General features: G+C 33.4%; 1 long non-coding RNA gene across 4 annotated transcripts; it reads right to left on the reverse strand.

Annotated features, from left to right (window-relative positions):
- Window positions 1-4980, reverse strand: LOC145595842 (uncharacterized). Of its 4 annotated transcripts, none has more exons than XR_014103021.1 (4): window positions 4589-4980; window positions 4322-4466; window positions 4133-4182; window positions 1-1232 (listed from the first exon to the last, which is right to left on the reverse strand). It is a non-coding gene; the product is annotated as an uncharacterized LOC145595842 (long non-coding RNA). The 4 variants fall into 4 exon arrangements; XR_014103023.1 differs by having other exon boundaries at window positions 1-875; window positions 1023-1232; window positions 4322-4980; XR_014103022.1 differs by having other exon boundaries at window positions 1-875; window positions 4322-4980.
- Between the last annotated feature and the right edge of the window lie 371 nt (window positions 4981-5351).

Genomic DNA, 5351 nt, shown 5'->3' on the forward strand with positions numbered 1-5351 from the left:
CCGATCTGAAATCAATCTCGAACTGATTTATTGAATACCCGAATATGATCAGATCAAAGACCGAATAAATCCGAAGCCATGCTGACGAGTGACCCGCAATCCTTGTCCACTAGATTGTCTTACTGAGAAAAATGATCTTCCAATAACAAGAAAAATATACTAATGCAACAACAGTTATTTAAAAAAAAAAAAACTTTCAGCAATCATGGCAGCCCCAAAGAAAAAAAAAAAAAGAAAGATGACAGTAACAAATCATAAAATTAATTTATACAAAGTATTGTTGATTAAGATGCCTGTTTGTCTGTTTGAAATAATGATCTGCCAAAATTATTGTACTAAAATACTTCCCTAAAAACAACAAAGTTTAATGGGAAAAAAAATATATACTAAATAATACAAGTATTATTTGTATTAACCTGTGTCATCTCACTAAATAAACAGGAAAAAGGCATATCTATCAAATAATAATTACATTAATTAAAAATCAAACACCTTGCTGTCCACATCATTTAGTAGTGGATTAGATATCAAATATCTTCAAAGTACGCAAGAGCACGGAATTTGACATACAAATCAAATAATTTTTTAAGTGAATAAAGCATCATTAAACTTCATGATTGTTGTCATATATCTATATCTATTGAACTGATTCCACTAATTTTGCATCCATTTAAAAAGTTATTAGTAACAGTTTTCTAATACATTGTTATATTCAATGGTTAAATTATGATTTACTTGTTGCTTTCGCCTTTTCATGACATCCATCTTCTTTTACTAACTAAGAATCATATCATTGTTACAACTTCTAGCACTTGTAGGGAGTTTACCTTACCTTCCCGTCTTTGGAACTGAAATCCGTTATAACTTGTATGTACCTACAAAAATTTTTAAAAAACATATCACGGATAGCTTACATATTCATGGTTACATACATTAAGATGATTTTAGGCCAACAGCAATGGAGCATTAGTAAAAGTAATGAGCAAATATGATAGCGTTCGAGTCTTCAAGAAGTTGTATACCAAGACATTGTTGATTTAACTATAGGTTTATCCCTATAATTATGTCATGGCATAGCTGATCAATGACACGTCGTCGCAACTTTCTCTGCTATGTTTAATAAGTACTGTATCACTGTTACACCCAATACTTTGTACAAACTGTTCGGGTAAGTCGCTGCTGCCTGCTGCTCCGGCCCTCAGGCAACAATCAATTCCATATCTTCATATGGCCTGAGTCCAAAAGTTTACTACTTGTAGTGAGAAAGATGTAAAACTTTGATAGTCAAAGAAAAACAACCAAAGTAAAATGTAGTACTCCGTATAGTTAAGTTAGGCTGCAATTTGATGATCATTGTGGGGACTCAGGAGAGTGACCAAACCATGATATAAAGAAATATAGAAATTAAGGTAACCTAAATGGGGTACACAAATTGTACAAAGAATGGTACCACCGAGGGTTTTTTTTTAATTTTTATTTTTTTTTTAAGAAAAAATAAATAAAATTTCTCCTTTTATCTTAGTTGAGTATTTTTGGTTGAAGTGACAGCCTACATAATACAGGTGAGTGCTCCTTAGCAAGGTCCTGCAAGCCGTGGCTATCGTGCACCTCCATTTTCCTCTTACTCCATCTGTTTCATATTACTTGTCTTGTTTTTCTATTTTAGATATCTTAGATGTGAACAAATAAGTTGAGATGGAGAAAGCAATTACCTATTTAGTAAGGGAGAAAGTTTCACAATCAAAACTAGTGACAGATTGATACCCATGTGCCAATTTGTTAGGATTAAACATTGTTAAGGTCCGTGTAGTTCTAAGTTAGACCAGCCTCAATGCATAAGGTGTTTTTCATAACTGAACTGGACATATACGAGTACAAAAAACAAGTGTTTCAACAGGCATATATTCAAATTGCATATATAGATATACGCGTATAATATATTGGCCCAAAGCTGCAACATAATGCGTTGCACAACTTTTAAAGTTGACGCTTGTAATGCACACGCCTACACGAACACACGCTCTCAGGTGCAATTTATAACCTACAGAAATTATGATTGATTTTTTACTCCTTTTTAATCATGCTTTTTAATTCAAGAAGATTGAGTTCAAAGAGGCCACAAGTTTAACCCAACTCATACTGTCGACTTCTTTTTTAAAATTTTTAATACAAAGTGGGATTTTTGTTACTTTAACTTTCTAGTGTTTGCGTTTAATAGGTAGGTACTCTAGTACACAAAAAAAACCAATGCCTAGAAGCCTAAAAAAGACAAAGTAAGAAAAATAGGGTACCCCTCCATGCAAGAACTTCACCCGTTAAATTAGGGGCACTGCCTCTTATTGGTAGAATGTCAGTCGCTTCAATTCCAAAATTGTCCCCATCATTGTTTTTGGTACTTTGTGAAAAAATTGTGGAGAGAGTGGAAATATTGTGATTTATGAGAAATGTTTTGAATTTTATAAATAATAATATATTTTTGGGTGAAGAAAAGGTACTTAGATAAGATGAGCCTACTTATTTAGGGAGTATTAAATTGGTGCTTACTTCAATCATTGCATTTTGTATTTGAGAGATTGCTTGACGCAATTTGGAAAAAGAGAAAGGAAAAAAAAAAAAAAAAAAAAGGCAACAGCCTTATAAGACAATCAAAGTTAATTTGTCCATAAGTATGAAATTTACTAAAGTACATCATTCTCTTGCTTTACTATATGGTGTAAGATGTCCAAACATCATATACATGATTTTCTTTCTAATAAACAAGATGTTACTCCATTGAAACAATCAATACCCAAGAATTTATCTATATTCTCAAAAAAATATTAGTGAGAAATGACCCCAAAGTATAAAGTTGTTGTTTAGTTATGGATAATTTCCCCAAATTTAGGTTTTATATATAAAATGTATCTATAAAAATAGAATTTGCCACCAAATTACCACTCTTCTAACTCTCTCCCTCAGACTCTACTTGACTCTCCTCGATCCTTAATCCTTACTCAACTTTACAGAAGGAGACTCTACCTAAGTCGCCTTACTCGTTCTACTCTTAATATGATCACGTCACAATTGCCAATAACATAGTCAACAACTCAACATAAGCAAGGTAAAGAATTGGGGGTGGGAAAGGAAAAACTCTGATTTAAACTATTGGATTAAATCTTGTTTTGTCTTAGTCCTTGGACCCAACCTAAGTAGATTTTGATCAAGTCTACAACCTGGACGAAGCAACGAGGAGGCTGATGAAATTTAATCTTTTCCCTAATCATCCTAATAAGCTTTTGCATTTATCATAACTAAAACTACAATTTCACCGAAACGGAAGAAACTCATCATGCAATGAGATTGAGCACTTCTCCTCATGTCAGAAATTAATCACTAGATCAAGAAAATTGCCCTACAATTTCCCCCTTATAAACCTATTGATTTAGTCCAAATCCCTAATTCAATTTAGGATAAGGGCTAGTTTGAACCATATTTAGTTTGGCCCATGTACTGGATTCTTAAATTCTAGTCTAGCCTTTTAGGGAAAAAAGATTTTGAATATTTTATCATGCAACCCCTTGATGTTTACAAGGGTAGTTTATTGTGGCCTTCACAAATTAGCAAGTAGAAAATATGTTGGGAAAGAAAGTATATTGATAAAAAAAAGGAGGGGGTATGGGTGGTTTTTTTTTTTTTTTTTACATCATTTTTTTAAGCATTAAACTTAGGTGGTAACAAATTGCGATTTATGGGAAGCCTTAATCAAACACATTCTAATTCTTGTGAGTCGAATTTCCAATAGAAAAATCTCTCAGAAAAACCACACCCCAATTTTCAACTAGGCCAAAACAAGAGGAAGGACAAGGGCATTTGTCCTTTGCATTCTAGAAGTTCCTAATCATTTTGGCCTTTTCAGTTAGTTTCACCAAAATCTTGCAGATTCACGTACACCTCACCTCAAAGGAGGTATTCTCAAGAAGGAAAAGAAAATGAATATTCAACCAAAAAGCCTTTCAATCTAATGTAATTATACACATTTGGAGGAAAAAAATAAAGTTGAAAAAGGTAAAACTTTGCTATTCTAACAGACACAGTAACAAATTATCATTCATAGTGCTGTCAAAAGAATAACAGGGAAATCTCCAGAGATTACCTGGTGATCAGGCCAAAGCCAAATAGATTTCTTGTCTTCCCCTTTTGCTCCTGTAGAATGGTGAGCCTTATCAAAAAGCATAATCACAAATTTAAAAAATTAAAAAAAATATATTAAAAAAAAAAGTTTGAGGCCTACAGCATATAAGGCTCAGCAAATGCGTGATTTTACTTTCAATGACCAGCATACCTGAAGGGTGCTGTTGGCCGTGCTCCATAGCATATTCAGATAACCCGAGGAAAATCAAATCATATCATGATTGCTTGCTGAAAATTTAGATTTCTCAAACCATATTGTGATCTCATGAGTGATTTGAGTGCCAATTCTGTTTGGCCTGCAGGAAAACGACGAAAACAAGAGATCTAGAGGTACCTTTAGCCTGTAGCCTGTAGCCTAATACATGAAATATATTGGAGGGTGCTTATGAATTTAATAGTGCTAATAACTGGATTTTACCTTTTAACCCAAAGCCTGAAACATAGATACATATTATATTCAGAAGTTCATGTAGATTAGACAAGAATAAATGCCTCATAGATAGCAAGGTGCTATACTCAATTTCACACCCAACCGATCTTTCTCCTTGAGTCCGAGCAACTTAAGTTGTTGGTCTATCACTCAAAACATGTTAACTGAGTTGTGAGGGTATGTCTCCTTATTACCCCAACAATGCTGCTATATAAAACAATTAGCACAGAACATTTTGTATGCACACACTGAAGGCAGCAGATCACCCATCCATATACATGTCAGTATGATGAATAGGCTAATTTACCAAATGTCAAATCCATCCATTAAAAATAAAAAAGTACATATGCATGATCAGGTTTGAGTCTAACTATTTTCCATTCATCGAAAGTAAACCTTGGCAGGAAAAACTAACTCAAGTTTCAAGGAACAAAGATCATTTACACATTTTTTTTCCAGATGAAATAGCACCCCGAATAAATTATGCAGACATAAAACCTGAAGAAGTTACAAGATAATTGGAGCAACAATGTGAACTGGAAAGATTTTGACCATTTAGGGGGGGTCAGTTGCTTAAAAAAAAAAAAATAAGTCCAGGTGGTGGAGCAACTAACATGTAAAAGCTAAGTACTATGTGGGCAAGAAGTACATTGGACAGAAGAACATAGATACACAAGTATTTTCTATAGTATAATATAACAGAACGCACAGGTGGAATGTGGAAATGTTACTAGAAGAATTTAAAAATAGA

Source organism: Chenopodium album, chromosome 19, assembly GCF_948465745.1.
Source record: "Chenopodium album chromosome 19, dcCheAlbu1.1, whole genome shotgun sequence".
Lineage (NCBI taxonomy): Eukaryota > Viridiplantae > Streptophyta > Magnoliopsida > Caryophyllales > Amaranthaceae > Chenopodium > Chenopodium album.